Here is a 12,728-nt window from a genome sequence, read left to right as displayed (position 1 = left end):
ATTTCTATATACCAGCAACAGTACATTGTTGCATTGCATAATACTGTACTATATTATAGTACAGTACTGAGAAATAGTAAAGAATAACTAAATAAATGGAGAGATGCACTATGTTTGCTTTAGGAAAACTCAATAAATAAGATGCAAATTTACCTCAAATGTAGCTATAGTTTCAATGCACATTCTACATATTCCTAGTAAATGATTTATTTTTCTTTAAAAAATGATAAGCCGATACTAATATGTATAGGAGAATGCACAAGCCACAGAAGAAACAACAAATCTTGAAAAAGAATAAAGTGAGAAGACTTATATTACCTAATTCTTAGATTTACTTTAAAGCTGCAAAAATCATGGCAATGTGATATTGGCATTAGTACAAGTAGATCAATGGAATAAAGTAGAAGTACAGAAATAGATCCACAATATAGGATCAAGTTATTTTAAACAAATATATCTATTCAATCCAAGGAAAAAATGAAAGCTTTGTAAACAAATGTTTCTGAAACAACTGGATAACTATGGGGAAAAAATAAAAAGAATATTGACTTTTTTTTTTTAAACAATTTCTCCCCTGCTTTATTGAGATAAAACAATAAATAAAATTATAATATATTTTAAGTATAAACATAGTGATTTGATGCATGTATACATTGTGAAATTATTATCATAATCAAGTTAATTAATACATCCATCACCTCACACAGTTACTTTCTTTTTCATGAGAACACTTGAGATCTACTCTTTTATTTCTTTTCTTATTTCTTTTTCTTTCTTTCTTTCTTTTTTAAACACCTATAGCATCTGGTATTCCTAGGTGGTCTCCCATCCAAGTACTAACCAGGCCTGACTCTGCTTAGCTTCTGAGATCAGAAGAGATCGCGCACGTTCAGGGTGGCATGGCTGTAGAATCTTATTTCTTTTTTCTTTTTTAATTAATTAATTAGCTAATTAATTATTTTTTATGGTGACATTGATTAATGAAATCCGTTAGTTTCAACTGTACATTTTAACAGTAAGGCATATATATATATTTACATCATGTATTCACCTCCTATAGTTAGATTTCTTTATGTCACCACATTTTTGACCCATTTTACCCCATCTACCTCCTCTCTCTCCACTCCCCTTTACCTTCTGAGGATGTTGACTCTTAAATACCATTACCAGAATTTAATTCAATACAGATCATAAGCCTAATTATGTTAAGCTAAAACTTAAAAAAAGGTCTAGGCCTTAGATTAAGCAAATATTTTTTAGACAGGGAAATGAAATAAATAAATAAGTATACTTAATTAAAATTAAAACTTTTCCTAATCAAAAGACATCTTTGCAAAAAATATATCTGACAAAGGTCTTTCATAAATAATTCATAATGAACTTCTATAAATCATTAATAAAGAGAAAAACATTAATAAAAGAATGGGAAGATACTTAAGCAGATCATTACAAAAGGATAAAAATAGCCAATAAGCCATGAGATATTTCATCAGGGAATTATTAAGTAAACCACAGAAATTTTTCTGGATTTACATTTTTCTGGATTGTTAAAATTTAAAGACTGACAAACAACAAATGTTTATGAGAGTATGGAGTGCCTGGAATGCTAACATATTCTGAGGCCTATAAAATTGTACAACTTCTTTAGAAAAGTATGTGGCAATTTCTTATGAAGTCAAATATCTCCTACCTTTGACTCAACAATTTCACAGTTATTCATTCATGAGAATGATAATATATGTATTCAAAAGAATGTAGACAAAAATGTTTATGGCAGTTTTATTTGCGACAGCCTTAGATTTGAAATAACTCAAATATCCTTCAACAAAAGAATAAACAACTTAAATATCGCATGCAAAGGAATACTTCTCTGCACTATATAAGAAAGAAGTCTGATTCTAGACTGGACCTTGTATGGGGCTGAAAGACAGCATAGAGTACATAACTGAGTCTATTGACAAAATTAGAATATGGGGTAGTTTACTAAAGAATCTTATTGATGTTAAATTTACTGAATATAATGTGATTTTGTAAGAGAATACCTATTTTTAGGTAGCCAACAGCATATACTGGCAAAGAACCATGATGCATGTAACTTCTAAAATGTTTGAGAAAAATATTATATATTATATAAAATGTATACATAGAGATATTTATGTACATGCATGCATATGTATATGGACATATGTATGTGTGTTTGTATAAAACAAGAGAGAGCACACACAAATGTTACAACAAATAGGCAAAGGCCTTTGACAAATGGATCTGGCTAAGAGGTAGGTATACAGTTTTTTTCTGTGTACGTTCTTACTCCGATTCTTGTAAATTTTCTATAAATTTGGAACTATTTCTAAATGAAGTATATTTTTAAAAGAACTACTAAACACACAAGGATGAATTTTCAAAATACTATTTTGAGGGAAATAAGTCAAAGACAAAAGTGTACTTACTGTATAATTCCATTTAGATGATCTAGAATAAATAAAATCTATCTATGATATTAGAAATTAGAACTGAGGAGATCTGAGCAGGGAGTACAGAAGTGTTTTTGATTTGGCTGGAAAGGAAACAAGAGAGCTTTCAGAGGTGATGGGAATGCTCTATATCTTGATTTTGTTGTTAGTTGCATGGGTTATACATCTGTTCAAACTCATGAACTGTATTAAGAAAGGTGTATTTCACTCTATGTAAAAAATATCTCAGTAAAATTGGGTAACTAAAGAAAGTGCATTTATAAATTATCATTCCAGCACATGATGTAGCTAAATGAAAAATCAAGTGCCTTTTTGCTCACATTGAAGGGTCTGTATTGGAAATTTGCTTTCTGGGTCTAATTGTAACATTATTAACCAGTGTAGCCTGCCCCTAGTTATTTTATTATTTTATACTTTATTTTATCCATCATAAGAGTGTATATCTGAATATATAATTCACAAAAATACAGCTAAATTTCCAGCAGTGTACTGGTAAATTAACAATTGACATTATGATAAAAAGAAAAAGAAAAATTTCCATTTAAATACATCTTTTATGGCCAGTTTTCAGCTACCAACTGATATCATTAAAGAAGCAGAATTTAGAAGAGATAGTCAATATCAGCTGTCACACTGACTTTAGCATTCTACTTGGTTTAACTATACACATACTGTATCTACATATTTAAAGAATACTTTTCATAAAACATAACAAGACCCCAAACAATAAATAGATCACTACCTACTGCTTGCTATTTGGCAATTTAGATATCATCAATTATTGGTGATCACATATCTGATTTTGATTCTTTTCTTTTTTAGTGACTTTTCTTTTTTAGCTGAATTTCAATTTTTTTACCTCTATAAATCTTGCAGCAGAAATCTGAGTAAGGGTCATTTAGGTCCGTGACTAGCTGAATAAGCATTAGGTACTGCTGATGGTGATTATTTTTTACCTGGTGGCACTAGGAGATGTTTGCAGATACTGACATTGTCAAAATACTTACTCTTTACTTCAGGTATTGCCTGAAAAGTCTTGATTTTGTGTCATCTCTGATTAAGGAGGGCCTATCCTCTTCAGCGTGTAAAGTAGTTCTTCATCTAGTGGATTTTAAACCTAGGGCTTCTTTTAAAAATGTATGGAAAAGAAAGTTTCTTTCTTCATCTAGTCTCCTCTTCCTTTTTCCTGGTTGTCTCGCTTAAATTAAAGATACATAAACTCTGATATTAAATCAATAGAAATGTTCAGAGTTTTGTTGTTGTTGTTGTTGTTGTTTGTTTTTATTAAAGTTTGTAATATATGTTTATGAACAAATCTTAAAGGTATCTATTATTGTAAAAAAAAATGCTAATCTGTTATTGATTGGCAATGTAACTTTATATTTCTTTCCTTACAGTAAGTTTTTAAAAATCCCAAATAGTTTTAAAAAGCTCATCTAGTTCCTGCTAACATTACTTTGTGCATATTTTGAGACAGTATCTTTCTCTTCTACTATCTAAACTTATCATTATACCTGCACTGTTTTACAATATCGTAAAAAAAAAAAAAATGCAGCTATTTCACGATGTATACAAATATACCTACCCACTTTAGTTCTTTTAAAATAAGTGTAATTTGATTTAATTTGATTGTTAAACTTTTAGTATTTTATAGTTGTTTGTGATTCAGAAGACAAAATAACACATGGCAAAAATAACTCCTTGAATTTATCCTAAGAGAAAATCATAAATGAATATAAAAACTTAATTTTATAAAAGTTTATCTCAACATTATTTATATTTGTGGAAATCTCAACTAATCTAAATGTAAAACATAATGGTAAACTATATAAAATGATTTATGTTGTATGAAATCAACTGCAGACATGAAAAACAAGTGTATAGAAGAATATTTAAAGACATGGAAAATTATCGATATGTTAATGAGTGAAGTAGCATGTTATAAATAATTATGTATATTATAATTTCACTTTTATTTAAAGTGCATGCAAAAACATCAGTGATCATGATTGGGTGGTAAGATTACGGTAGGTTTTTATTTTTTCTTTGTGCTTTTCTATACTTTCTAAAAATTTCACATGAACATATTTTCATTTTAAGGAGAAACTTAACTAGGTGAAATAATTCATATGACAGGATAATAAAAATTAAAAAGAAATATAATTATTTGAACTTTTTCTTTTTGATTGGTGAACTAGGTACAGCTCTTTTATTCTTAAATGGTCAGTTTTTCTCTGACATTATTATAAGGATTTTTCTTCTTGTATTAAGAAGAAATTGAAATTTATACGAGGTACTTCATGTTAGCGAGTATTTATTATAATGCTTCGTGCACATCAGACAACCAGAAAAATATGAACTATCTGGTCACAGACTAAACAGGAACTGTAGAATTGTAGAAAATTCAAGAACTCTTTAAGGAAAAGCGGCATCTGAAATAAGAGAGACTGCAAATCAGCACTGGGAATTTCTTCCAGAAACTTCTTTCCTTCTTCCTCATACTTTTCTTCGTTCTCTTTTTTCATCCCTCTCTTCTTTCCTTCTTCCTCTCTTTTCATCTCTTCATCATTTTTTTTCTTCAATATCTTTTCTTAAATATTTTCTTAAATATTTCTTAAATACCATATTCTAAGCACTGGAGATTCAGGCAAGATCTTTGCCTACATTCTCATGGCAGGGAAAGACAACAGACCTTAACCAGCAAACAAATAGAACTGCAGCTAGTGACACGTGCTAAAAAAAAAAATAAAACCAGGTGATGAGTTAGTGACTAGTAGAGGGTTCGAGGGATATTGACGATGCTTTAGAGTAGGTGGTCAGGGACATCCTTTCAGAAGAGATGGCATTGGATAAGAGTTCTCAGTAAAGAAAAGATCTAGAGACAAAACATTTCAAGTAGTTGCTAAGTGAGCAGGAGCAAGTGGTTCAAGTTTTGTTGAAGCAATAGCAACTGGGTAGCTCATGTGAGACCTTAGATTTTATTCTTGATATAATGGGAAGTTCTTGGAGGATTCTGAGTAAGGGTGTCACATGACAGGATGCCTGACTTAGAAGACTACACTAACTGTTGTGTGGAGAATCGACGGATCCTAAAGGGCAAGCATAACAACTGGGCTACAGATAAGATAATAGTGTGGTAATTCAAATAGAAAAGGGCATATATCTTCGATTTAGTCATTAACTAGCTAGCTTCTATTTTCTCTCTAATCATGAATTTATTTGTTCTCCTTATTTCTATTCTTTTGTTTTTTGCTTTTGACTCAGTTTTTATCCTTTTTTCTCCACTCGACTTGTTGATACCTTATATCTTCTTTGTCCTCATATATTTGATTCTCTGTGATGCTTATTTCTAGATTCAGATTTCCTGCCTCATGCCCTGATTATACCTTCTTGATCATCTGTAAGTAATTGTTCTCCAACAATTTCTCAGTTCTCTCCAAGCTGACATGCTAGAGAATGTCAACTTAATTAAGCTTAGCTTGCTATCACAGGCAACCTCATGTGTTCTGGAGAACCTATTATCATTGAACTTGAATTAAGTATCTGTTTCTGGTTTGTCTAAGAAAGAGCTCGGGCAAGTTGTACATGTTATGGAAATTTAGGGCTACCCCTTCATTAGGGGCTGTGAGTAGAATGATTTCATGTAAATGGAGCCAGAGGAGTATTGGGCATCAGAACTGGCATTCAGGTACAGCTAAGTAGAATTTTTCTTTTGGTTGTTAATAGATACTTCTACTGAGAAATCCAATAAATCAGAAGAATCGAGAGTTAACGAGACATGCTTCCAGAGAATAAGAGGAAATAAGAACTTGTGTGTGTGTGTGTGTGTGTGTGTGGGTGTGTGTATGTGTGTGCGCGTGCGCGCGCGCGCGCACGCGCACGTGTCACACTATAGAAGGAAAGCATGAGTTGTTTTGGAAGTCTGAAATTCTCGGCATAGGGAAGAAAATAGTATTCAATTTAGAAAAGTTTATAACTGCCTCCTCAATTCGTGAAAGGACAAACTATTGAATAACTGAGTTGACTGAAAGTATGTTCTAACTATTTGGGTCAATAATAATTGCGAAGTACTTTTGGTAAATTTGCAGATTCAACTAAAACTAATAATAATGCCTAGAAATGTCAAAAGTCTCTGAAACTTGTATTATACCTAGGACAGTTTTTTAACCAGTTTAGCTAGTGAGGGGGAAATGTGAAGTACTAGCCATTCAATTTAATCTTTAGATAAATCTTTGTATCATTTTAGTGTCTTACTCTGTGATACATGAAATCAGTTCAGTTTTTTCCATATCGTTGGGATTATTCTTTTAGAGATTATATCTCTAAGTACATGTAATAATAACTAAACAGTTTATTTTCCGATAAATACATAAGTAGATAAAAACAAAAGAAGTCAAATGATAAGAAGATCGTTTTCAAAGTATTGGTAATTTGTTTAATGTAATATTTGGTAAGAAATTTTGCAACTTATTTCTAAAAGCAATTTGGTTAAGAAGAGTTTATCTTATTTTGAGCCCGAAATACAATTGAAGAATCTCCTGGAAACAGAAAAAATTATAACCCTAACTCACTTATTATTTCCTGTTTCTCAGCCAAGATCTGGCTCTGCAATATATTCTCTCAACAACCAGCATTTTTGCCTAAGAGAAAAAACACTGCGTCATCCATTTTAATTACACATCTTGTGTCTGGCAGTAAGGCTACTATTGATACTGCCAAAGCCGTGAGTCTCTTTACAAGGATATTCCTTGGGATTATGTTCAATGTTATGCATGATTGGATCAGAATTGAGACACAGAGAATTTTTGGCAACATTTGAAAATTTCATACATATAGAAGGAAAAGAATTAAGTTATAAATGTTTGCCTACTTTGCTCTGTGAGGGCTGATGGGAATAATGGGTAAAAAGAATTGATTAAAATCTAAAAGCTAAACTTATCTACACAACACAGTGTGGAGAGGTATGGAGAAAGTGTATAACAGTAAAATCCAGTGCTGAAACACTGAAGGGGGTTTTGGGAGAAAAGATCTTTGGAAATCAAAAATAGGGTCAGAGAGAGGAGATATTTGAGAACAGAAAGTAACAAAGAGAAATTCTAGAGCCTATTACTTTGCGTCATGTGATGTATCACCTTTTGTCCATCCTAAGACCTTTGAATAAAAATACATTTCAGTGCATTTGGAGTATGAGACTTTTATTAGTTGAATGTGATGGTATGTAGAAATGTGCTACAAGGCAGAAGCAAGAAGGCCCAGTTCAGGTTACTTAGGGAAAAACACTAGTACTAGAAGGCACTCAGTTTTTCATCCTCATTCGTCTAGTGAGAGAAGTAAGCTCAGAGAAGGTTAAGTATTTTGCCTGAGGTCACAAAGCTAATAAGGGAAATCTGTACTAGAATTCAGATATTGTTCATGTTTTAGCATGTATGTACAATCTCAGTTAATGCTATACAGTCGTATGGTATTAATATATTTGGTTTATTAGGTATCATTAAGGTAACTGATGTTAGGTGTGAGAAAATAGTTTTAAATGAATGTTAGTATGTGAGGAAATAATAATAGTAATAGGTCTTTTACCAGTTGCATCAACAAAAATTAATAATGAGCAGTGGGTTACAAAGATATCATCATGAAACTTTCAAACAACTACCTCACTGGGGAATTTTACTATTGGTTTAAATAAGAACAACAATTAATTACTGGTTCTTGGCTCAGTTACTCATTTTATTGACATCTTTTGAGACTTTATAATTGTCAGCAATTATCAACATTTATTAATCAGCAATAGTATATTCATGTAACTTTTTCATCTAGCTTGACTAAAATTCTATACTTAGTGAATAGCAACTCCCAATTTTCACACACCCCCCATCCCTAGCACCCAGCAAGCACCATTCTCTCTTCTGTTTCTAAGAGTTTGATTACTTTAGATATTTTATATTAGTGGAATCATGCAGTGTTTGTCCATTAGTGACTGCCTTATTCTGTCAAGGTTTATCCATACTGTATAGGCTATGACAAGATTTCCTTCTTTTTTAAAGGCTGAAAAATAGTTTATGGCTGTATTACATTATATATATATATATATATATATATATATATATATATATATATATATTATACATGTATTACATTATATATATATTACATTTGCATATATAATTACATTTTTTATCCATCCATTGATGGGAATTTAGATTTTTTTCTTTTCTTGGATATTGTGAATAATGCTGCAATAAAAAGTGAATGCAAATATTTCATGGAGAATTGATTTTCAGTTCTTTAGTTTAAATACTCAGAAGTGGATTTTTTTGATCATATGGTAGTTCTATTTTTAAGTTTTTAAGGAACTTCTATACTGTTTTTCATAACAGCCATATCATTTTATATTCCCACCAACTACACAAATATTCCAATTTATCTATGTTTTCACCAACATTTGCTATTTCCTTCTTTCCTCCCTTCTTCCCTCCCTCCTTCCCTTCTCTCTCTCTCTCTCTCTCTCTCTCTCTCTTAATAATAGTCATCCTAACGTGTGAGGTGACATCTGATTACAATTTTGATTTTAATTTCCCTAATGATTAGTGATGTTCAGCATCTTTTCATGTACCTATTAGCCATTTGTATGTCTCTTTGGAGAAATTCAAGTCTTTTGCACAATTTTTAAATCAGGATCTTGATGTTATTCTTTTTTTTTTTTTTTTTTAACAGTACAATTGTAAGAGTTCCATATATATTTTGGATATTAGCCTGTTTTATTAAGTATAAGGTTTGCAAATATTTATTCCTATTCTGTAGGTTGCTGTTCATCTTATTAAGTTTGGTTTTTTTTTTTTTTCCTTTGCTGTGTAGAAGCTCTTATATTTAATGTAGTCCCATTTCTCTATTTTTTATTTCTGTTACTTGTGTTCTTGGTGTCACATCCAAAAAATAATTGTCAAAATCAATATCATGAAATTTTTCCTCTGCTTTCTTCTAAAAGCATTATAGTTTCAGGTCTTACATTTAAGTTTTTAATCAATTTTGAGTTGATTTTTGTGTGTGGTATGAGATGTATCCAACTTCATTCTCTTGTGTAGATATCCAGTTTCTCCAGCACCATTTGTTGAAGAGATTATCCTATTCCCATTGTGTTGTCATTGTCATTCTTGTCAAAGATCATTTGACCATATATAGATAGATTTATTGCCAAGTTCTCTATTCTGTTCCATTAGTTTATACATCTGTTTTTATGCCATGATTATACTGTTTTGATTATTGTAGTTTTGCAACATGTTTTGAAGTCAGGAAGCCTGATGGCTCTAGCTTTGTCTTTTCTCAAGATTACTTTGGCTATTTTGGTCCTTTGTGATTACATATGAGCTTTAGAATTTAAAAAAAAATTGTGAAAAATGCTGTTGTGAGGGTAGAAATTGTATTGAATTTGTAAATCACTTTGGATAGTATGAACACTGTTAACAGTATTGTCTTCCAGTTCATAGACACAGGATGTCCTTTTATTTATGTGTATCTTTAATTTCTTTCAGCAATGTTTTGTGGTTTTTAGTGTGTCTTTTGTCTCCTTGCTTAAGTTTAGGCCTAAATATTTTATTATTTTTGATACTTTCATAAGTGAGCATATTTTCTCAATTTCATTTATATATTGTTAGTTATTAGTGTACAGACATACATCTAATTTCTGTATGTTAATTTTGTCACATGACACCTTGCTGAATATGATTATTAGCTCTAATAGGTTTTTCGTGTGTGTGTGTGGAATCTTTAGGGTTTTCTACATATAAGACCATGTCATTTGTAAACACATAATTTTACTTCTTCCTTTAAAATCTAGATGTCTTTCATTTCTTTTTCTTACCTAATTGCTATAGCTAGCAATTCTGAGTAGTATGTTGAGAAGTGGTAAAAGTGGGCATCCTTGTCTTGTTCCTAATCTTAGAAGAAAAATTTTCAGCTCTGCAATGTTGTATATGATGTTAGCTGTGGCTTGTCATATATGGCCTTTATTTTATTGAACTAATCTAATTCTTGTTGAAAGTTTTTATCATAAAAGAACGTTAAATTTTGTCGAATATGTTTTCTACATCTACTGAGGTGAGCATATGATTGTTATCTTTATTCTGTTAATGTAGTATATCACATTTATTGATTTTTATGTGTAGAACCATTCACGCATTCCAAACATAAATCCCACTTGATCATGTGTATTAAACTTTTAATGTGTTATTGAATTCAATTTGCTAATATTTTGTTGGAGATATGTGCATTTATTTTAATCAAGGATATTGGCCTATAATTTTCTTTTCTTATAGTGTCTTTGTCTGGATTTTGTATTAGGGCAATACTAGCCTTGTTTGGAAGTGTCCTCTTCAGGTTTTTGGAAGAGTTGCAAAGGAAAAATTGCAGTTAATTATTTAAATATTTGCTAGAACTCTCCAGTTAAGCAATTAGGTCCCGAGCTTTTCTTTGTTGGATGGTTTTTGATTACTGATTCAGTTTTCTTATTTGTTATTGGTCTTTTCAGATTTCCTATTTTTTTCATGATTCAGTTTTGGTAGGCGGTATATTTCTAGGAATTTTCTGTTTCTTCTAGGTTATCCACCTTGTAGGCATGCAATTGTCATTATATTTTCATATTTCTTTTCATTTTTGTAGCATCACTTGTGATGTCTCCTCCTTCATTTCTAAATTTATTAATTTGAACATTCTGTCTTTTTTTCTTAGTCTAAGGGTTTTTTTTTTTTTAAATTTTGATTATCGTAAAGATAATTTGGTTTTATTATATTTTTATTGTTTTCTATATCTTTGTTTATTTCAGCTCTAATCTTTATTATTACCTGCCTTCTAATAACTTTGGAATTAGTTTGTTTTTCTTTTTCTAGTTCCTTATGTTCATAAATATCTTATATTTTAAATATGTTATATATTATAAATCTATTATGAATCTAAGATATTATTAATTATATATTTCCTCATTCTATAACACAAAAAAGGAAATAAAAGCATTTTTAATTACTACACCAATACTTTCTTTTTCTTTATAAATGTTAAATTTACTAAAAAAATCTAATTTAGCATAATTTTTGACATAGATTTTTTCATATATCACTCTGTTTATATTAAAACAAACATTTAAGTGGCATTAATTCTTTAGTTATTTCTAAAATGCTTTCACATTCAGACTTTTCTGAATTATGTTTAGCTCAGTCATCAGGGTCTATGTTTTCCCAGACAATATTGTCCTCTGTGGCATCAAGAGAACTGGTAATGCAGTAGTTATCAAATAGCCCTCCACTATTGTCTCCAGAAATTTCTGGCACCAATTCTATAAGTTTTTGTGTTGTTCATTTTGATGTTAGTATAAGGGCTGGCAATGAATCTATACCATTGACCACTGCCCGGCCAACTGTAATTATGAGACACTATTTGGTTTTAGATATGTTAAAATGTGAAAACATGTAGGTCTTAGAATCAGTGACATATGGTAGTTTCCCTGGAGGGTATGACTGATATATCAAGGCCAACTTAGAAAGAATTTTTAAAATATTTAGCATTGTGCCACAGAACTATGCCCTCAGCCCTATCCTGTTCAAAATAATCGTTAAAAAGTTTGGAGAAACATGACAGAGTGAGAGACGTCTCCAGATCTCTCCCCTTGAAACAACATTAAGCTGAACATCTAAAACTCAACAAAAAACACACAAACTGCATACCAGCACGTCTGAGCATGGAATCTGCATGCAAGAGCCCAGGGTGTCGGACAGTGGACTGGGAGAAATAAAGAAGCTGCCTCTTGCAGACATTGGATCTCACTGAGGAGTAGGGGGAGGGGAGAAGGTGCGGTGAGTTCCCTGAACAGCCCTGCCTGGGAGTGCTGTGAGCTCCGTGCAACCGGCGACAGGGCCCAGTCATAAAGGCAGAAAGCAGAGAAGTGATCGGCAGAGAAACAAAAGTTGATTTTTGCCAGCTGTGGTTGCAAAACAGAGGCTGAGGCACAGACCCCAACTCCCAACCCAGAGGACCCCTACCCCCATAACCTCTGAGATCCATCACTACAGAGCCCAGGGGAATCTGAGCGAACGCTACTGAAACTGTCACTAACACTGACAGAGATTGAGACTGAGGGTAGTAAGCGCAATTAAATATTTATAAGAAAAAAAAGACATTGCTAATACTTCATAAAGCAGGAGTCCAAGAGGCTTAGATGCTACCTACTAGAAACCAAAAGAAAAACGCTTTCTTTGCAACAGGCTAAAG

The 12,728-nt window shown here is 31.6% G+C and overlaps 1 pseudogene; it reads right to left on the bottom strand.

The window, feature by feature from the left end:
- Positions 1-792: 792 nt before the first annotated feature.
- LOC120588607 (uncharacterized) lies at positions 793-911 on the bottom strand (annotated as a pseudogene).
- Positions 912-12,728: the final 11,817 nt, after the last annotated feature.

This window comes from Pteropus medius, unplaced genomic scaffold (assembly GCF_902729225.1).
Source record: "Pteropus medius unplaced genomic scaffold, Ma_sr-lr_union100, whole genome shotgun sequence".
Classification (NCBI taxonomy): domain Eukaryota; kingdom Metazoa; phylum Chordata; class Mammalia; order Chiroptera; family Pteropodidae; genus Pteropus; species Pteropus medius.
This window is presented reverse-complemented; position numbering and strand designations above follow the sequence as displayed.